Consider the following 21621-nt stretch of genomic DNA (forward strand, 5'->3'; position numbering starts at 1 on the left):
GCTTTTCATTCAAGAACTTCAATCCCTGTCCTCTGGTAACTGACTCTGGTCAGTGGCAATTGGTTCTTCTGATCATTAAACTGCCCATTCCCACCGCTTCTTCCTCCATCGTGACCAACAGCCCCAGGAAATCTCCAGTTTTCCTTCTTTGCTCCAAAGCGAACATTCTCCACCTTGGGAATGTCTCCCCAAAATGGAAATTCCTCATCCCTGGACATGAGGCAAGGCGTACAATTGGAAGAGATTTTGGCAAAATATTGTCAGTTAGGAAATGGAAAAATGTTCAAATGTTCATGAAGCAACACAGAAATCCCAGTCTCCAGCTTTGTGAACCTTTAGAAACACTTTGCGAAGCGGATTTCGAGGAGAATGAAAGATGACCGGTCCGATTGAGCAGAGACAGTCCAGACACCGTCCCCTTGTTGACGAGGCCGGGAGGTTGACTCTGATGTTCTTGGCACATGAACTGATCTGAGACAATGAAAGAATTGTCGTTCCTGCACATCATGAATTCAAACCCCTTCTCCCCTGCGAGCCAACGAGAGAACTCGGGAACAGGCAAAACACTGAAAGGCTGGAAGGGCGACGGCCCCGGAGTAAGAAAGCTAGTTCCTCGTGACATGGATGTGTCTGCAGACTGTCCCCGGTATCTCCACAAGAGATCTCCCAGGCTTGATTATGGAAAAGTAAAACTGATAGACGACAATTGTAATTCTCGGCGGGGAGGCTGAATTATAAAATCACCAGGCGATGGTGCAGCCCAAGTCAGCGCCTGTCTCTGTGGCGCAATTGGTCAGCGCGTTCGGCTGTTAACCGAGAGGTTGGTGGTTCGAGCCCACCCAGGGGCGGTGTGTTCGCTGCCCTTCTTTGGCTTCGAAGCTGTGCGCTTTTAATGGCGTCAGGAAAATTTTCCCCCAACGGAAATCTTCTCCACAAAGGGGTTTCTGAATTGAATTGATGTCTAACGGAAGGGACTGCGTTTGCTGAGAAGACGAGACCAAAAGAGAAACTAGGCAGGTTTGACAGTACCTGTCGGTGAAAACACAATTTTGAAATGTTGCCTCTGATTCTCTTTCCACAGATGTTGCCTGACCTGCTGAGTTCCTCCTGCAATTTCTAACTGAAAGTTCATTTCATCTTTTGGGGTCAAACACCGAAATATCTGCAAACACCATGTGCCGATATTTAACCCTTTCGAATCACTGTGAAGTGATTGGATTCAAACAAACTCTGCGATGATTCACTCTTTCTCAGCTCCATAGGCAGACAGGCCTGGGAAGTCAAGCTGTCAGTGTGGTTCTGTATTCGTGGGCCGAGTGGTTAATGCGATGTACATGAAATCCATTGCGGTTTCCCCTCGCAGGTGTGAACCCTGCCGAGTACAAAATGAGAAATGTCGTCGAAAAGAAAGGGAGCTTGCTCCCCGGCTTCTTCTTTAAGATTCAAATCAGTGGAGGGGGAAAAATATTTCACTCAAATTGGGACTGGTGGGAATCTGCAACCCACTGCCTGTTCGGGTGGAACAAGCAGATACCCGCAGAGCTTCTTTTGAGGCTATGAGCAAAGTGTTTGGAAATGAGACTAGAAGAGTGAGGTGCTTGAAATCGTGATCGAAATGAAGCAGGCACCTGAGGACAAGGGTGTTTCCTTTGCCAGTGAAAGATACTGCTTCACCAAGTTGGGCCTGTGGAAGGGAATCAGTGACGGTGATTATCTTTGGTTGTTCGCCTTGTGAATGAACCCATTGCTGCGCATGTCCGTGCTAACGTCAGAACTCTGCAGCATGGTGGCGTGAGATACGCACAGGGCCGGGGCCAATGGATGATGCATCTGACTCCACCTCCCTGTTTGAAATGCAGCTCACAGCTTCTTCACACACCCCAATTAATCTTTCTCATTGTCCTGTAGCCGGCATACGGTTTGAATTCCCGATCTGCGGGAATGAGAATCCTTTCACTGTCTCGCGTCAGTAAATGTCCCTGAGAACATCTGAGTCAACTCACAGCGCAGTCATATGAGGGGAAGCTGAAATAGCCCCACATGCTGCTCACGGGCACATTTTATTCTCCCCAACTCAACGCCTCAAACACTGCGGCTCCTGGGAGTGGAAAAGAAACAATCACCAAAACCCAGTCCAAGCTCTGTGAATCTTCAGAAAATCAGCAAACGTTCATCCCTTCGGATTTTCTATCCTGGGCTGACAGGGATGGGTTTTGTCACTCTTTTCTAGGACATTGCAAGTGGATGTTTTGCAAACATGCACTACAATGCAATCTGATTAATCAGGACCTGGATGTTTTCGGTCTTTGAATGTATGTGTTGTGCTCCAGAACTTTGCTGTTCACAGTTTATAATACTTATCTTCCCAGTCCCCTGTATCACTTGTCGAAAATGTTTAATTTGTGTCTTGTAATCCTTTCACTGTCTGCTAATGAGGATAGCGTTTCCGTGTTTTACCTAAATTATCTTGACCTTGCATACCTCAAGCCTCAAGCGAATTTCACGAGAAACCTTCTCCAGTTCAAAAGCCAACTGTTCATGATGGCTCTGTTCCTTGTCACGTGTCCAATTTCAGATCGATGTTGTTAATGTCCCTTCTACTCCTTCAGATCCAGGTTTCGCTCACAGGGCTAGAACAGAACTGTCACCAAATACATTTACCAATCTACGTTCATCCTATCGATTGTATTAGCATCATCAACACTTCTCATCAAAATAACTCGAGAGACTTTCATCACAATTTTCTGTGAACAGTCATACATTAGCTTTGCTGAATGAACCCCAAATTTCTTGAAGTGGCTCCTTATTTTCGGCCCTGATTATTAATCTCTCTACGCATGGGAATGGATCCTTCCCAGCCGCTCTATCTCTCATCAATGTGTGTAGTTCAATTCGATCTCCCATCAGCCTCCTCTGTCCTGATCAAATCCAGGGCAACAGGAACCGTTGGGGCTATGGCGCGGACAGGACAATGCCAATACTCACCTTTCCTGTTAGAACTATTCCATGAGAAAGTTTAGACCACAACTTTGGGCGTGTAGTTGTGGCCGAACACTTAAGGTGTTGGCGTAGAGATCCTTTGGGGCTCCCCGCCCAGGGTGGTAACCTGCTGGCTATGATTTCTTCGCTGGCGATTTTAAATGACTTCCTGTTGGTTGCATTATCGCTCAAACTTCACAAAACCCGTCTCAATAAAGACCCGTTTTCTCATGTCTGGGAATTGATTGCCATGCAGGAAACTCGGGTTCTGAACAAACAACGTACCAGACTCACAACGTCAGCTCTGTTTCCCTTTCCACAGATGCTGCTCGACCCGTTGGCTTTCTGCAGTATTCTCTGTGTTTATTAGGCACAAGTGCTGCTTTTCATTCAAGAACTTCAATCCCTGTCCTCTGGTAACTGACTCTGGTCAGTGGCAATTGGTTCTTCTGATCATTAAACTGCCCATTCCCACCGCTTCTTCCTCCATCGTGACCAACAGCCCCAGGAAATCTCCAGTTTTCCTTCTTTGCTCCAAAGCGAACATTCTCCATCTTGGGAATGTCTCCCCAAAATGGAAATTCCTCATCCCTGGACATGAGGCAAGGCGTACAATTGGAAGAGATTTTGGCAAAATATTGTCAGTTAGGAAATGGAAAAATGTTCAAATGTTCATGAAGCAACACAGAAATCCCAGTCTCCAGCTTTGTGAACCTTTAGAAACACTTTGCGAAGCGGATTTCGAGGAGAATGAAAGATGACCGGTCCGATTGAGCAGAGACAGTCCAGACACCGTCCCCTTGTTGACGAGGCCGGGAGGTTGACTCTGATGTTCTTGGCACATGAACTGATCTGAGACAATGAAAGAATTGTCGTTCCTGCACATCATGAATTCAAACCCCTTCTCCCCTGCGAGCCAACGAGAGAACTCGGGAACAGGCAAAACACTGAAAGGCTGGAAGGGCGACGGCCCCGGAGTAAGAAAGCTAGTTCCTCGTGACATGGATGTGTCTGCAGACTGTCCCCGGTATCTCCACAAGAGATCTCCCAGGCTTGATAATGGAAAAGTAAAACTGATAGACGACAATTGTAATTCTCGGCGGGGAGGCTGAAGTATAAAATCACCAGGCGATGGTGCAGCCCAAGTCAGCGCCTGTCTCTGTGGCGCATTTGGTCAGCGCGTTCGGCTGTTAACCGAGAGGTTGGTGGTTCGAGCCCACCCAGGGGCGGTGTGTTCGCTGCCCTTCTTTGGCTTCGAAGCTGTGCGCTTTTAATGGCGTCAGGAAAATTTTCCCCCAACGGAAATCTTCTCCACAAAGGGGTTTCTGAATTGAATTGATGTCTAACGGAAGGGACTGCGTTTGCTGAGAAGACGAGACCAAAAGAGAAACTAGGCAGGTTTGACAGTACCTGTCGGTGAAAACACAATTTTGAAATGTTGCCTCTGATTCTCTTTCCACAGATGTTGCCTGACCTGCTGAGTTCCTCCTGCAATTTCTAACTGAAAGTTCATTTCATCTTTTGGGGTGAAACACCGAAATATCTGCAAACACCATGTGCCGATATTTAACCCTTTCGAATCACTGTGAAGTGATTGGATTCAAACAAACTCTGCGATGATTCACTCTTTCTCAGCTCCATAGGCAGACAGGCCTGGGAAGTCAAGCTGTCAGTGTGGTTCTGTATTCGTGGGCCGAGTGGTTAATGCGATGTACATGAAATCCATTGCGGTTTCCCCTCGCAGGTGTGAACCCTGCCGAGTACAAAATGAGAAATGTCGTCGAAAAGAAAGGGAGCTTGCTCCCCGGCTTCTTCTTTAAGATTCAAATCAGTGGAGGGGGAAAAATATTTCACTCAAATTGGGACTGGTGGGAATCTGCAACCCACTGCCTGTTCGGGTGGAACAAGCAGATACCCGCAGAGCTTCTTTTGAGGCTATGAGCAAAGTGTTTGGAAATGAGACTAGAAGAGTGAGGTGCTTGAAATCGTGATCGAAATGAAGCAGGCACCTGAGGACAAGGGTGTTTCCTTTGCCAGTGAAAGATACTGCTTCACCAAGTTGGGCCTGTGGAAGGGAATCAGTGACGGTGATTATCTTTGGTTGTTCGCCTTGTGAATGAACCCATTGCTGCGCATGTCCGTGCTAACGTCAGAACTCTGCAGCATGGTGGCGTGAGATACGCACAGGGCCGGGGCCAATGGATGATGCATCTGACTCCACCTCCCTGTTTGAAATGCAGCTCACAGCTTCTTCACACACCCCAATTAATCTTTCTCATTGTCCTGTAGCCGGCATACGGTTTGAATTCCCGATCTGCGGGAATGAGAATCCTTTCACTGTCTCGCGTCAGTAAATGTCCCTGAGAACATCTGAGTCAACTCACAGCGCAGTCATATGAGGGGAAGCTGAAATAGCCCCACATGCTGCTCACGGGCACATTTTATTCTCCCCAACTCAACGCCTCAAACACTGCGGCTCCTGGGAGTGGAAAAGAAACAATCACCAAAACCCAGTCCAAGCTCTGTGAATCTTCAGAAAATCAGCAAACGTTCATCCCTTCGGATTTTCTATCCTGGGCTGACAGGGATGGGTTTTGTCACTCTTTTCTAGGACATTGCAAGTGGATGTTTTGCAAACATGCACTACAATGCAATCTGATTAATCAGGACCTGGATGTTTTCGGTCTTTGAATGTATGTGTTGTGCTCCAGAACTTTGCTGTTCACAGTTTATAATACTTATCTTCCCAGTCCCCTGTATCACTTGTCGAAAATGTTTAATTTGTGTCTTGTAATCCTTTCACTGTCTGCTAATGAGGATAGCGTTTCCGTGTTTTACCTAAATTATCTTGACCTTGCATACCTCAAGCCTCAAGCGAATTTCACGAGAAACCTTCTCCAGTTCAAAAGCCAACTGTTCATGATGGCTCTGTTCCTTGTCACGTGTCCAATTTCAGATCGATGTTGTTAATGTCCCTTCTACTCCTTCAGATCCAGGTTTCGCTCACAGGGCTAGAACAGAACTGTCACCAAATACATTTACCAATCTACGTTCATCCTATCGATTGTATTAGCATCATCAACACTTCTCATCAAAATAACTCGAGAGACTTTCATCACAATTTTCTGTGAACAGTCATACATTAGCTTTGCTGAATGAACCCCAAATTTCTTGAAGTGGCTCCTTATTTTCGGCCCTGATTATTAATCTCTCTACGCATGGGAATGGATCCTTCCCAGCCGCTCTATCTCTCATCAATGTGTGTAGTTCAATTCGATCTCCCATCAGCCTCCTCTGTCCTGATCAAATCCAGGGCAACAGGAACCGTTGGGGCTATGGCGCGGACAGGACAATCCCAATACTCACCTTTCCTGTTAGAACTATTCCATGAGAAAGTTTAGACCACAACTTTGGGCGTGTAGTTGTGGCCGAACACTTAAGGTGTTGGCGTAGAGATCCTTTGGGGCTCCCCGCCCAGGGTGGTAACCTGCTGGCTATGATTTCTTCGCTGGCGATTTTAAATGACTTCCTGTTGGTTGCATTATCGCTCAAACTTCACAAAACCCGTCTCAATAAAGACCCGTTTTCTCATGTCTGGGAATTGATTGCCATGCAGGAAACTCGGGTTCTGAACAAACAACGTACCAGACTCACAACGTCAGCTCTGTTTCCCTTTCCACAGATGCTGCTCGACCCGTTGGCTTTCTGCAGTATTCTCTGTGTTTATTAGGCACAAGTGCTGCTTTTCATTCAAGAACTTCAATCCCTGTCCTCTGGTAACTGACTCTGGTCAGTGGCAATTGGTTCTTCTGATCATTAAACTGCCCATTCCCACCGCTTCTTCCTCCATCGTGACCAACAGCCCCAGGAAATCTCCAGTTTTCCTTCTTTGCTCCAAAGCGAACATTCTCCATCTTGGGAATGTCTCCCCAAAATGGAAATTCCTCATCCCTGGACATGAGGCAAGGCGTACAATTGGAAGAGATTTTGGCAAAATATTGTCAGTTAGGAAATGGAAAAATGTTCAAATGTTCATGAAGCAACACAGAAATCCCAGTCTCCAGCTTTGTGAACCTTTAGAAACACTTTGCGAAGCGGATTTCGAGGAGAATGAAAGATGACCGGTCCGATTGAGCAGAGACAGTCCAGACACCGTCCCCTTGTTGACGAGGCCGGGAGGTTGACTCTGATGTTCTTGGCACATGAACTGATCTGAGACAATGAAAGAATTGTCGTTCCTGCACATCATGAATTCAAACCCCTTCTCCCCTGCGAGCCAACGAGAGAACTCGGGAACAGGCAAAACACTGAAAGGCTGGAAGGGCGACGGCCCCGGAGTAAGAAAGCTAGTTCCTCGTGACATGGATGTGTCTGCAGACTGTCCCCGGTATCTCCACAAGAGATCTCCCAGGCTTGATTATGGAAAAGTAAAACTGATAGACGACAATTGTAATTCTCGGCGGGGAGGCTGAAGTATAAAATCACCAGGCGATGGTGCAGCCCAAGTCAGCGCCTGTCTCTGTGGCGCAATTGGTCAGCGCGTTCGGCTGTTAACCGAAAGGTTGGTGGTTCGAGCCCACCCAGGGGCGGTGTGTTCGCTGCCCTTCTTTGGCTTCGAAGCTGTGCGCTTTTAATGGCGTCAGGAAAATTTTCCCCCAACGGAAATCTTCTCCACAAAGGGGTTTCTGAATTGAATTGATGTCTAACGGAAGGGACTGCGTTTGCTGAGAAGACGAGACCAAAAGAGAAACTAGGCAGGTTTGACAGTACCTGTCGGTGAAAACACAATTTTGAAATGTTGCCTCTGATTCTCTTTCCACAGATGTTGCCTGACCTGCTGAGTTCCTCCTGCAATTTCTAACTGAAAGTTCATTTCATCTTTTGGGGTGAAACACCGAAATATCTGCAAACACCATGTGCCGATATTTAACCCTTTCGAATCACTGTGAAGTGATTGGATTCAAACAAACTCTGCGATGATTCACTCTTTCTCAGCTCCATAGGCAGACAGGCCTGGGAAGTCAAGCTGTCAGTGTGGTTCTGTATTCGTGGGCCGAGTGGTTAATGCGATGTACATGAAATCCATTGCGGTTTCCCCTCGCAGGTGTGAACCCTGCCGAGTACAAAATGAGAAATGTCGTCGAAAAGAAAGGGAGCTTGCTCCCCGGCTTCTTCTTTAAGATTCAAATCAGTGGAGGGGGAAAAATATTTCACTCAAATTGGGACTGGTGGGAATCTGCAACCCACTGCCTGTTCGGGTGGAACAAGCAGATACCCGCAGAGCTTCTTTTGAGGCTATGAGCAAAGTGTTTGGAAATGAGACTAGAAGAGTGAGGTGCTTGAAATCGTGATCGAAATGAAGCAGGCACCTGAGGACAAGGGTGTTTCCTTTGCCAGTGAAAGATACTGCTTCACCAAGTTGGGCCTGTGGAAGGGAATCAGTGACGGTGATTATCTTTGGTTGTTCGCCTTGTGAATGAACCCATTGCTGCGCATGTCCGTGCTAACGTCAGAACTCTGCAGCATGGTGGCGTGAGATACGCACAGGGCCGGGGCCAATGGATGATGCATCTGACTCCACCTCCCTGTTTGAAATGCAGCTCACAGCTTCTTCACACACCCCAATTAATCTTTCTCATTGTCCTGTAGCCGGCATACGGTTTGAATTCCCGATCTGCGGGAATGAGAATCCTTTCACTGTCTCGCGTCAGTAAATGTCCCTGAGAACATCTGAGTCAACTCACAGCGCAGTCATATGAGGGGAAGCTGAAATAGCCCCACATGCTGCTCACGGGCACATTTTATTCTCCCCAACTCAACGCCTCAAACACTGCGGCTCCTGGGAGTGGAAAAGAAACAATCACCAAAACCCAGTCCAAGCTCTGTGAATCTTCAGAAAATCAGCAAACGTTCATCCCTTCGGATTTTCTATCCTGGGCTGACAGGGATGGGTTTTGTCACTCTTTTCTAGGACATTGCAAGTGGATGTTTTGCAAACATGCACTACAATGCAATCTGATTAATCAGGACCTGGATGTTTTCGGTCTTTGAATGTATGTGTTGTGCTCCAGAACTTTGCTGTTCACAGTTTATAATACTTATCTTCCCAGTCCCCTGTATCACTTGTCGAAAATGTTTAATTTGTGTCTTGTAATCCTTTCACTGTCTGCTAATGAGGATAGCGTTTCCGTGTTTTACCTAAATTATCTTGACCTTGCATACCTCAAGCCTCAAGCGAATTTCACGAGAAACCTTCTCCAGTTCAAAAGCCAACTGTTCATGATGGCTCTGTTCCTTGTCACGTGTCCAATTTCAGATCGATGTTGTTAATGTCCCTTCTACTCCTTCAGATCCAGGTTTCGCTCACAGGGCTAGAACAGAACTGTCACCAAATACATTTACCAATCTACGTTCATCCTATCGATTGTATTAGCATCATCAACACTTCTCATCAAAATAACTCGAGAGACTTTCATCACAATTTTCTGTGAACAGTCATACATTAGCTTTGCTGAATGAACCCCAAATTTCTTGAAGTGGCTCCTTATTTTCGGCCCTGATTATTAATCTCTCTACGCATGGGAATGGATCCTTCCCAGCCGCTCTATCTCTCATCAATGTGTGTAGTTCAATTCGATCTCCCATCAGCCTCCTCTGTCCTGATCAAATCCAGGGCAACAGGAACCGTTGGGGCTATGGCGCGGACAGGACAATGCCAATACTCACCTTTCCTGTTAGAACTATTCCATGAGAAAGTTTAGACCACAACTTTGGGCGTGTAGTTGTGGCCGAACACTTAAGGTGTTGGCGTAGAGATCCTTTGGGGCTCCCCGCCCAGGGTGGTAACCTGCTGGCTATGATTTCTTCGCTGGCGATTTTAAATGACTTCCTGTTGGTTGCATTATCGCTCAAACTTCACAAAACCCGTCTCAATAAAGACCCGTTTTCTCATGTCTGGGAATTGATTGCCATGCAGGAAACTCGGGTTCTGAACAAACAACGTACCAGACTCACAACGTCAGCTCTGTTTCCCTTTCCACAGATGCTGCTCGACCCGTTGGCTTTCTGCAGTATTCTCTGTGTTTATTAGGCACAAGTGCTGCTTTTCATTCAAGAACTTCAATCCCTGTCCTCTGGTAACTGACTCTGGTCAGTGGCAATTGGTTCTTCTGATCATTAAACTGCCCATTCCCACCGCTTCTTCCTCCATCGTGACCAACAGCCCCAGGAAATCTCCAGTTTTCCTTCTTTGCTCCAAAGCGAACATTCTCCACCTTGGGAATGTCTCCCCAAAATGGAAATTCCTCATCCCTGGACATGAGGCAAGGCGTACAATTGGAAGAGATTTTGGCAAAATATTGTCAGTTAGGAAATGGAAAAATGTTCAAATGTTCATGAAGCAACACAGAAATCCCAGTCTCCAGCTTTGTGAACCTTTAGAAACACTTTGCGAAGCGGATTTCGAGGAGAATGAAAGATGACCGGTCCGATTGAGCAGAGACAGTCCAGACACCGTCCCCTTGTTGACGAGGCCGGGAGGTTGACTCTGATGTTCTTGGCACATGAACTGATCTGAGACAATGAAAGAATTGTCGTTCCTGCACATCATGAATTCAAACCCCTTCTCCCCTGCGAGCCAACGAGAGAACTCGGGAACAGGCAAAACACTGAAAGGCTGGAAGGGCGACGGCCCCGGAGTAAGAAAGCTAGTTCCTCGTGACATGGATGTGTCTGCAGACTGTCCCCGGTATCTCCACAAGAGATCTCCCAGGCTTGATTATGGAAAAGTAAAACTGATAGACGACAATTGTAATTCTCGGCGGGGAGGCTGAATTATAAAATCACCAGGCGATGGTGCAGCCCAAGTCAGCGCCTGTCTCTGTGGCGCAATTGGTCAGCGCGTTCGGCTGTTAACCGAGAGGTTGGTGGTTCGAGCCCACCCAGGGGCGGTGTGTTCGCTGCCCTTCTTTGGCTTCGAAGCTGTGCGCTTTTAATGGCGTCAGGAAAATTTTCCCCCAACGGAAATCTTCTCCACAAAGGGGTTTCTGAATTGAATTGATGTCTAACGGAAGGGACTGCGTTTGCTGAGAAGACGAGACCAAAAGAGAAACTAGGCAGGTTTGACAGTACCTGTCGGTGAAAACACAATTTTGAAATGTTGCCTCTGATTCTCTTTCCACAGATGTTGCCTGACCTGCTGAGTTCCTCCTGCAATTTCTAACTGAAAGTTCATTTCATCTTTTGGGGTGAAACACCGAAATATCTGCAAACACCATGTGCCGATATTTAACCCTTTCGAATCACTGTGAAGTGATTGGATTCAAACAAACTCTGCGATGATTCACTCTTTCTCAGCTCCATAGGCAGACAGGCCTGGGAAGTCAAGCTGTCAGTGTGGTTCTGTATTCGTGGGCCGAGTGGTTAATGCGATGTACATGAAATCCATTGCGGTTTCCCCTCGCAGGTGTGAACCCTGCCGAGTACAAAATGAGAAATGTCGTCGAAAAGAAAGGGAGCTTGCTCCCCGGCTTCTTCTTTAAGATTCAAATCAGTGGAGGGGGAAAAATATTTCACTCAAATTGGGACTGGTGGGAATCTGCAACCCACTGCCTGTTCGGGTGGAACAAGCAGATACCCGCAGAGCTTCTTTTGAGGCTATGAGCAAAGTGTTTGGAAATGAGACTAGAAGAGTGAGGTGCTTGAAATCGTGATCGAAATGAAGCAGGCACCTGAGGACAAGGGTGTTTCCTTTGCCAGTGAAAGATACTGCTTCACCAAGTTGGGCCTGTGGAAGGGAATCAGTGACGGTGATTATCTTTGGTTGTTCGCCTTGTGAATGAACCCATTGCTGCGCATGTCCGTGCTAACGTCAGAACTCTGCAGCATGGTGGCGTGAGATACGCACAGGGCCGGGGCCAATGGATGATGCATCTGACTCCACCTCCCTGTTTGAAATGCAGCTCACAGCTTCTTCACACACCCCAATTAATCTTTCTCATTGTCCTGTAGCCGGCATACGGTTTGAATTCCCGATCTGCGGGAATGAGAATCCTTTCACTGTCTCGCGTCAGTAAATGTCCCTGAGAACATCTGAGTCAACTCACAGCGCAGTCATATGAGGGGAAGCTGAAATAGCCCCACATGCTGCTCACGGGCACATTTTATTCTCCCCAACTCAACGCCTCAAACACTGCGGCTCCTGGGAGTGGAAAAGAAACAATCACCAAAACCCAGTCCAAGCTCTGTGAATCTTCAGAAAATCAGCAAACGTTCATCCCTTCGGATTTTCTATCCTGGGCTGACAGGGATGGGTTTTGTCACTCTTTTCTAGGACATTGCAAGTGGATGTTTTGCAAACATGCACTACAATGCAATCTGATTAATCAGGACCTGGATGTTTTCGGTCTTTGAATGTATGTGTTGTGCTCCAGAACTTTGCTGTTCACAGTTTATAATACTTATCTTCCCAGTCCCCTGTATCACTTGTCGAAAATGTTTAATTTGTGTCTTGTAATCCTTTCACTGTCTGCTAATGAGGATAGCGTTTCCGTGTTTTACCTAAATTATCTTGACCTTGCATACCTCAAGCCTCAAGCGAATTTCACGAGAAACCTTCTCCAGTTCAAAAGCCAACTGTTCATGATGGCTCTGTTCCTTGTCACGTGTCCAATTTCAGATCGATGTTGTTAATGTCCCTTCTACTCCTTCAGATCCAGGTTTCGCTCACAGGGCTAGAACAGAACTGTCACCAAATACATTTACCAATCTACGTTCATCCTATCGATTGTATTAGCATCATCAACACTTCTCATCAAAATAACTCGAGAGACTTTCATCACAATTTTCTGTGAACAGTCATACATTAGCTTTGCTGAATGAACCCCAAATTTCTTGAAGTGGCTCCTTATTTTCGGCCCTGATTATTAATCTCTCTACGCATGGGAATGGATCCTTCCCAGCCGCTCTATCTCTCATCAATGTGTGTAGTTCAATTCGATCTCCCATCAGCCTCCTCTGTCCTGATCAAATCCAGGGCAACAGGAACCGTTGGGGCTATGGCGCGGACAGGACAATGCCAATACTCACCTTTCCTGTTAGAACTATTCCATGAGAAAGTTTAGACCACAACTTTGGGCGTGTAGTTGTGGCCGAACACTTAAGGTGTTGGCGTAGAGATCCTTTGGGGCTCCCCGCCCAGGGTGGTAACCTGCTGGCTATGATTTCTTCGCTGGCGATTTTAAATGACTTCCTGTTGGTTGCATTATCGCTCAAACTTCACAAAACCCGTCTCAATAAAGACCCGTTTTCTCATGTCTGGGAATTGATTGCCATGCAGGAAACTCGGGTTCTGAACAAACAACGTACCAGACTCACAACGTCAGCTCTGTTTCCCTTTCCACAGATGCTGCTCGACCCGTTGGCTTTCTGCAGTATTCTCTGTGTTTATTAGGCACAAGTGCTGCTTTTCATTCAAGAACTTCAATCCCTGTCCTCTGGTAACTGACTCTGGTCAGTGGCAATTGGTTCTTCTGATCATTAAACTGCCCATTCCCACCGCTTCTTCCTCCATCGTGACCAACAGCCCCAGGAAATCTCCAGTTTTCCTTCTTTGCTCCAAAGCGAACATTCTCCATCTTGGGAATGTCTCCCCAAAATGGAAATTCCTCATCCCTGGACATGAGGCAAGGCGTACAATTGGAAGAGATTTTGGCAAAATATTGTCAGTTAGGAAATGGAAAAATGTTCAAATGTTCATGAAGCAACACAGAAATCCCAGTCTCCAGCTTTGTGAACCTTTAGAAACACTTTGCGAAGCGGATTTCGAGGAGAATGAAAGATGACCGGTCCGATTGAGCAGAGACAGTCCAGACACCGTCCCCTTGTTGACGAGGCCGGGAGGTTGACTCTGATGTTCTTGGCACATGAACTGATCTGAGACAATGAAAGAATTGTCGTTCCTGCACATCATGAATTCAAACCCCTTCTCCCCTGCGAGCCAACGAGAGAACTCGGGAACAGGCAAAACACTGAAAGGCTGGAAGGGCGACGGCCCCGGAGTAAGAAAGCTAGTTCCTCGTGACATGGATGTGTCTGCAGACTGTCCCCGGTATCTCCACAAGAGATCTCCCAGGCTTGATAATGGAAAAGTAAAACTGATAGACGACAATTGTAATTCTCGGCGGGGAGGCTGAAGTATAAAATCACCAGGCGATGGTGCAGCCCAAGTCAGCGCCTGTCTCTGTGGCGCATTTGGTCAGCGCGTTCGGCTGTTAACCGAGAGGTTGGTGGTTCGAGCCCACCCAGGGGCGGTGTGTTCGCTGCCCTTCTTTGGCTTCGAAGCTGTGCGCTTTTAATGGCGTCAGGAAAATTTTCCCCCAACGGAAATCTTCTCCACAAAGGGGTTTCTGAATTGAATTGATGTCTAACGGAAGGGACTGCGTTTGCTGAGAAGACGAGACCAAAAGAGAAACTAGGCAGGTTTGACAGTACCTGTCGGTGAAAACACAATTTTGAAATGTTGCCTCTGATTCTCTTTCCACAGATGTTGCCTGACCTGCTGAGTTCCTCCTGCAATTTCTAACTGAAAGTTCATTTCATCTTTTGGGGTGAAACACCGAAATATCTGCAAACACCATGTGCCGATATTTAACCCTTTCGAATCACTGTGAAGTGATTGGATTCAAACAAACTCTGCGATGATTCACTCTTTCTCAGCTCCATAGGCAGACAGGCCTGGGAAGTCAAGCTGTCAGTGTGGTTCTGTATTCGTGGGCCGAGTGGTTAATGCGATGTACATGAAATCCATTGCGGTTTCCCCTCGCAGGTGTGAACCCTGCCGAGTACAAAATGAGAAATGTCGTCGAAAAGAAAGGGAGCTTGCTCCCCGGCTTCTTCTTTAAGATTCAAATCAGTGGAGGGGGAAAAATATTTCACTCAAATTGGGACTGGTGGGAATCTGCAACCCACTGCCTGTTCGGGTGGAACAAGCAGATACCCGCAGAGCTTCTTTTGAGGCTATGAGCAAAGTGTTTGGAAATGAGACTAGAAGAGTGAGGTGCTTGAAATCGTGATCGAAATGAAGCAGGCACCTGAGGACAAGGGTGTTTCCTTTGCCAGTGAAAGATACTGCTTCACCAAGTTGGGCCTGTGGAAGGGAATCAGTGACGGTGATTATCTTTGGTTGTTCGCCTTGTGAATGAACCCATTGCTGCGCATGTCCGTGCTAACGTCAGAACTCTGCAGCATGGTGGCGTGAGATACGCACAGGGCCGGGGCCAATGGATGATGCATCTGACTCCACCTCCCTGTTTGAAATGCAGCTCACAGCTTCTTCACACACCCCAATTAATCTTTCTCATTGTCCTGTAGCCGGCATACGGTTTGAATTCCCGATCTGCGGGAATGAGAATCCTTTCACTGTCTCGCGTCAGTAAATGTCCCTGAGAACATCTGAGTCAACTCACAGCGCAGTCATATGAGGGGAAGCTGAAATAGCCCCACATGCTGCTCACGGGCACATTTTATTCTCCCCAACTCAACGCCTCAAACACTGCGGCTCCTGGGAGTGGAAAAGAAACAATCACCAAAACCCAGTCCAAGCTCTGTGAATCTTCAGAAAATCAGCAAACGTTCATCCCTTCGGATTTTCTATCCTGGGCTGACAGGGATGGGTTTTGTCACTCTTTTGTAGGACATTGCAAGTGGATGTTTTGCAAACATGCACTACAATGCAATCTGATTAATCAGGACCTGGATGTTTTCGGTCTTTGAATGTATGTGTTGTGCTCCAGAACTTTGCTGTTCACAGTTTATAATACTTATCTTCCCAGTCCCCTGTATCACTTGTCGAAAATGTTTAATTTGTGTCTTGTAATCCTTTCACTGTCTGCTAATGAGGATAGCGTTTCCGTGTTTTACCTAAATTATCTTGACCTTGCATACCTCAAGCCTCAAGCGAATTTCACGAGAAACCTTCTCCAGTTCAAAAGCCAACTGTTCATGATGGCTCTGTTCCTTGTCACGTGTCCAATTTCAGATCGATGTTGTTAATGTCCCTTCTACTCCTTCAGATCCAGGTTTCGCTCACAGGGCTAGAACAGAACTGTCACCAAATACATTTACCAATCTACGTTCATCCTATCGATTGTATTAGCATCATCAACACTTCTCATCAAAATAACTCGAGAGACTTTCATCACAATTTTCTGTGAACAGTCATACATTAGCTTTGCTGAATGAACCCCAAATTTCTTGAAGTGGCTCCTTATTTTCGGCCCTGATTATTAATCTCTCTACGCATGGGAATGGATCCTTCCCAGCCGCTCTATCTCTCATCAATGTGTGTAGTTCAATTCGATCTCCCATCAGCCTCCTCTGTCCTGATCAAATCCAGGGCAACAGGAACCGTTGGGGCTATGGCGCGGACAGGACAATCCCAATACTCACCTTTCCTGTTAGAACTATTCCATGAGAAAGTTTAGACCACAACTTTGGGCGTGTAGTTGTGGCCGAACACTTAAGGTGTTGGCGTAGAGATCCTTTGGGGCTCCCCGCCCAGGGTGGTAACCTGCTGGCTATGATTTCTTCGCTGGCGATTTTAAATGACTTCCTGTTGGTTGCATTATCGCTCAAACTTCACAAAACCCGTCTCAATAAAGACCCGTTTTCTCATGTCTGGGAATTGATTGCCATGCAGGAAACTCGGGTTCTGAACAAACAACGTACCAGACTCACAACGTCAGCTCTGTTTCCCTTTCCACAGATGCTGCTCGACCCGTTGGCTTTCTGCAGTATTCTCTGTGTTTATTAGGCACAAGTGCTGCTTTTCATTCAAGAACTTCAATCCCTGTCCTCTGGTAACTGACTCTGGTCAGTGGCAATTGGTTCTTCTGATCATTAAACTGCCCATTCCCACCGCTTCTTCCTCCATCGTGACCAACAGCCCCAGGAAATCTCCAGTTTTCCTTCTTTGCTCCAAAGCGAACATTCTCCATCTTGGGAATGTCTCCCCAAAATGGAAATTCCTCATCCCTGGACATGAGGCAAGGCGTACAATTGGAAGAGATTTTGGCAAAATATTGTCAGTTAGGAAATGGAAAAATGTTCAAATGTTCATGAAGCAACACAGAAATCCCAGTCTCCAGCTTTGTGAACCTTTAGAAACACTTTGCGAAGCGGATTTCGAGGAGAATGAAAGATGACCGGTCCGATTGAGCAGAGACAGTCCAGACACCGTCCCCTTGTTGACGAGGCCGGGAGGTTGACTCTGATGTTCTTGGCACATGAACTGATCTGAGACAATGAAAGAATTGTCGTTCCTGCACATCATGAATTCAAACCCCTTCTCCCCTGCGAGCCAACGAGAGAACTCGGGAACAGGCAAAACACTGAAAGGCTGGAAGGGCGACGGCCCCGGAGTAAGAAAGCTAGTTCCTCGTGACATGGATGTGTCTGCAGACTGTCCCCGGTATCTCCACAAGAGATCTCCCAGGCTTGATTATGGAAAAGTAAAACTGATAGACGACAATTGTAATTCTCGGCGGGGAGGCTGAAGTATAAAATCACCAGGCGATGGTGCAGCCCAAGTCAGCGCCTGTCTCTGTGGCGCAATTGGTCAGCGCGTTCGGCTGTTAACCGAAAGGTTGGTGGTTCGAGCCCACCCAGGGGCGGTGTGTTCGCTGCCCTTCTTTGGCTTCGAAGCTGTGCGCTTTTAATGGCGTCAGGAAAATTTTCCCCCAACGGAAATCTTCTCCACAAAGGGGTTTCTGAATTGAATTGATGTCTAACGGAAGGGACTGCGTTTGCTGAGAAGACGAGACCAAAAGAGAAACTAGGCAGGTTTGACAGTACCTGTCGGTGAAAACACAATTTTGAAATGTTGCCTCTGATTCTCTTTCCACAGATGTTGCCTGACCTGCTGAGTTCCTCCTGCAATTTCTAACTGAAAGTTCATTTCATCTTTTGGGGTGAAACACCGAAATATCTGCAAACACCATGTGCCGATATTTAACCCTTTCGAATCACTGTGAAGTGATTGGATTCAAACAAACTCTGCGATGATTCACTCTTTCTCAGCTCCATAGGCAGACAGGCCTGGGAAGTCAAGCTGTCAGTGTGGTTCTGTATTCGTGGGCCGAGTGGTTAATGCGATGTACATGAAATCCATTGCGGTTTCCCCTCGCAGGTGTGAACCCTGCCGAGTACAAAATGAGAAATGTCGTCGAAAAGAAAGGGAGCTTGCTCCCCGGCTTCTTCTTTAAGATTCAAATCAGTGGAGGGGGAAAAATATTTCACTCAAATTGGGACTGGTGGGAATCTGCAACCCACTGCCTGTTCGGGTGGAACAAGCAGATACCCGCAGAGCTTCTTTTGAGGCTATGAGCAAAGTGTTTGGAAATGAGACTAGAAGAGTGAGGTGCTTGAAATCGTGATCGAAATGAAGCAGGCACCTGAGGACAAGGGTGTTTCCTTTGCCAGTGAAAGATACTGCTTCACCAAGTTGGGCCTGTGGAAGGGAATCAGTGACGGTGATTATCTTTGGTTGTTCGCCTTGTGAATGAACCCATTGCTGCGCATGTCCGTGCTAACGTCAGAACTCTGCAGCATGGTGGCGTGAGATACGCACAGGGCCGGGGCCAATGGATGATGCATCTGACTCCACCTCCCTGTTTGAAATGCAGCTCACAGCTTCTTCACACACCCCAATTAATCTTTCTCATTGTCCTGTAGCCGGCATACGGTTTGAATTCCCGATCTGCGGGAATGAGAATCCTTTCACTGTCTCGCGTCAGTAAATGTCCCTGAGAACATCTGAGTCAACTCACAGCGCAGTCATATGAGGGGAAGCTGAAATAGCCCCACATGCTGCTCACGGGCACATTTTATTCTCCCCAACTCAACGCCTCAAACACTGCGGCTCCTGGGAGTGGAAAAGAAACAATCACCAAAACCCAGTCCAAGCTCTGTGAATCTTCAGAAAATCAGCAAACGTTCATCCCTTCGGATTTTCTATCCTGGGCTGACAGGGATGGGTTTTGTCACTCTTTTCTAGGACATTGCAAGTGGATGTTTTGCAAACATGCACTACAATGCAATCTGATTAATCAGGACCTGGATGTTTTCGGTCTTTGAATGTATGTGTTGTGCTCCAGAACTTTGCTGTTCACAGTTTATAATACTTATCTTCCCAGTCCCCTGTATCACTTGTCGAAAATGTTTAATTTGTGTCTTGTAATCCTTTCACTGTCTGCTAATGAGGATAGCGTTTCCGTGTTTTACCTAAATTATCTTGACCTTGCATACCTCAAGCCTCAAGCGAATTTCACGAGAAACCTTCTCCAGTTCAAAAGCCAACTGTTCATGATGGCTCTGTTCCTTGTCACGTGTCCAATTTCAGATCGATGTTGTTAATGTCCCTTCTACTCCTTCAGATCCAGGTTTCGCTCACAGGGCTAGAACAGAACTGTCACCAAATACATTTACCAATCTACGTTCATCCTATCGATTGTATTAGCATCATCAACACTTCTCATCAAAATAACTCGAGAGACTTTCATCACAATTTTCTGTGAACAGTCATACATTAGCTTTGCTGAATGAACCCCAAATTTCTTGAAGTGGCTCCTTATTTTCGGCCCTGATTATTAATCTCTCTACGCATGGGAATGGATCCTTCCCAGCCGCTCTATCTCTCATCAATGTGTGTAGTTCAATTCGATCTCCCATCAGCCTCCTCTGTCCTGATCAAATCCAGGGCAACAGGAACCGTTGGGGCTATGGCGCGGACAGGACAATGCCAATACTCACCTTTCCTGTTAGAACTATTCCATGAGAAAGTTTAGACCACAACTTTGGGCGTGTAGTTGTGGCCGAACACTTAAGGTGTTGGCGTAGAGATCCTTTGGGGCTCCCCGCCCAGGGTGGTAACCTGCTGGCTATGATTTCTTCGCTGGCGATTTTAAATGACTTCCTGTTGGTTGCATTATCGCTCAAACTTCACAAAACCCGTCTCAATAAAGACCCGTTTTCTCATGTCTGGGAATTGATTGCCATGCAGGAAACTCGGGTTCTGAACAAACAACGTACCAGACTCACAACGTCAGCTCTGTTTCCCTTTCCACAGATGCTGCTCGACCCGTTGGCTTTCTGCAGTATTCTCTGTGTTTATTAGGCACAAGTGCTGCTTTTCATTCAAGAACTTCAATCCCTGTCCTCTGGTAACTGACTCTGGTCAGTGGCAATTGGTTCTTCTGATCATTAAACTGCCCATTCCCACCGCTTCTTCCTCCATCGTGACCAACAGCCCCAGGAAATCTCCAGTTTTCCTTCTTTGCTCCAAAGCGAACATTCTCCATCTTGGGAATGTCTCCCCAAAATGGAAATTCCTCATCCCTGGACATGAGGCAAGGCGTACAATTGGAAGAGATTTTGGCAAAATATTGTCAGTTAGGAAATGGAAAAATGTTCAAATGTTCATGAAGCAACACAGAAATCCCAGTCTCCAGCTTTGTGAACCTTTAGAAACACTTTGCGAAGCGGATTTCGAGGAGAATGAAAGATGACCGGTCCGATTGAGCAGAGACAGTCCAGACACCGTCCCCTTGTTGACGAGGCCGGGAGGTTGACTCTGATGTTCTTGGCACATGAACTGATCTGAGACAATGAAAGAATTGTCGTTCCTGCACATCATGAATTCAAACCCCTTCTCCCCTGCGAGCCAACGAGAGAACTCGGGAACAGGCAAAACACTGAAAGGCTGGAAGGGCGACGGCCCCGGAGTAAGAAAGCTAGTTCCTCGTGACATGGATGTGTCTGCAGACTGTCCCCGGTATCTCCACAAGAGATCTCCCAGGCTTGATAATGGAAAAGTAAAACTGATAGACGACAATTGTAATTCTCGGCGGGGAGGCTGAAGTATAAAATCACCAGGCGATGGTGCAGCCCAAGTCAGCGCCTGTCTCTGTGGCGCATTTGGTCAGCGCGTTCGGCTGTTAACCGAGAGGTTGGTGGTTCGAGCCCACCCAGGGGCGGTGTGTTCGCTGCCCTTCTTTGGCTTCGAAGCTGTGCGCTTTTAATGGCGTCAGGAAAATTTTCCCCCAACGGAAATCTTCTCCACAAAGGGGTTTCTGAATTGAATTGATGTCTAACGGAAGGGACTGCGTTTGCTGAGAAGACGAGACCAAAAGAGAAACTAGGCAGGTTTGACAGTACCTGTCGGTGAAAACACAATTTTGAAATGTTGCCTCTGATTCTCTTTCCACAGATGTTGCCTGACCTGCTGAGTTCCTCCTGCAATTTCTAACTGAAAGTTCATTTCATCTTTTGGGGTGAAACACCGAAATATCTGCAAACACCATGTGCCGATATTTAACCCTTTCGAATCACTGTGAAGTGATTGGATTCAAACAAACTCTGCGATGATTCACTCTTTCTCAGCTCCATAGGCAGACAGGCCTGGGAAGTCAAGCTGTCAGTGTGGTTCTGTATTCGTGGGCCGAGTGGTTAATGCGATGTACATGAAATCCATTGCGGTTTCCCCTCGCAGGTGTGAACCCTGCCGAGTACAAAATGAGAAATGTCGTCGAAAAGAAAGGGAGCTTGCTCCCCGGCTTCTTCTTTAAGATTCAAATCAGTGGAGGGGGA

The 21621-nt window shown here is 46.9% G+C and overlaps 7 non-coding genes across 7 annotated transcripts; all 7 read left to right on the forward strand.

Annotated features, from left to right (window-relative positions):
* Nucleotides 1–774: 774 nt before the first annotated feature.
* Nucleotides 775–848, forward strand: trnan-guu (transfer RNA asparagine (anticodon GUU)). Its single transcript has one exon. It is a non-coding gene; the product is annotated as a tRNA-Asn (tRNA).
* A 3286-nt stretch (nt 849–4134) lies between these two features.
* Nucleotides 4135–4208, forward strand: trnan-guu (transfer RNA asparagine (anticodon GUU)). Its single transcript has one exon. It is a non-coding gene; the product is annotated as a tRNA-Asn (tRNA).
* Nucleotides 4209–7494: 3286 nt separating this feature from the next.
* trnan-guu (transfer RNA asparagine (anticodon GUU)) lies at nt 7495–7568 on the forward strand. The gene has a single exon. It is a non-coding gene; the product is annotated as a tRNA-Asn (tRNA).
* Nucleotides 7569–10854: 3286 nt separating this feature from the next.
* Nucleotides 10855–10928, forward strand: trnan-guu (transfer RNA asparagine (anticodon GUU)). Its single transcript has one exon. It is a non-coding gene; the product is annotated as a tRNA-Asn (tRNA).
* A 3286-nt stretch (nt 10929–14214) lies between these two features.
* On the forward strand, nt 14215–14288 carry trnan-guu (transfer RNA asparagine (anticodon GUU)). Its single transcript has one exon. It is a non-coding gene; the product is annotated as a tRNA-Asn (tRNA).
* Nucleotides 14289–17574: 3286 nt separating this feature from the next.
* trnan-guu (transfer RNA asparagine (anticodon GUU)) lies at nt 17575–17648 on the forward strand. The gene has a single exon. It is a non-coding gene; the product is annotated as a tRNA-Asn (tRNA).
* A 3286-nt stretch (nt 17649–20934) lies between these two features.
* On the forward strand, nt 20935–21008 carry trnan-guu (transfer RNA asparagine (anticodon GUU)). The gene has a single exon. It is a non-coding gene; the product is annotated as a tRNA-Asn (tRNA).
* Nucleotides 21009–21621: the final 613 nt, after the last annotated feature.

The sequence above is a fragment of the Chiloscyllium punctatum genome, chromosome 36, assembly GCF_047496795.1.
Source record: "Chiloscyllium punctatum isolate Juve2018m chromosome 36, sChiPun1.3, whole genome shotgun sequence".
NCBI lineage: Eukaryota > Metazoa > Chordata > Chondrichthyes > Orectolobiformes > Hemiscylliidae > Chiloscyllium > Chiloscyllium punctatum.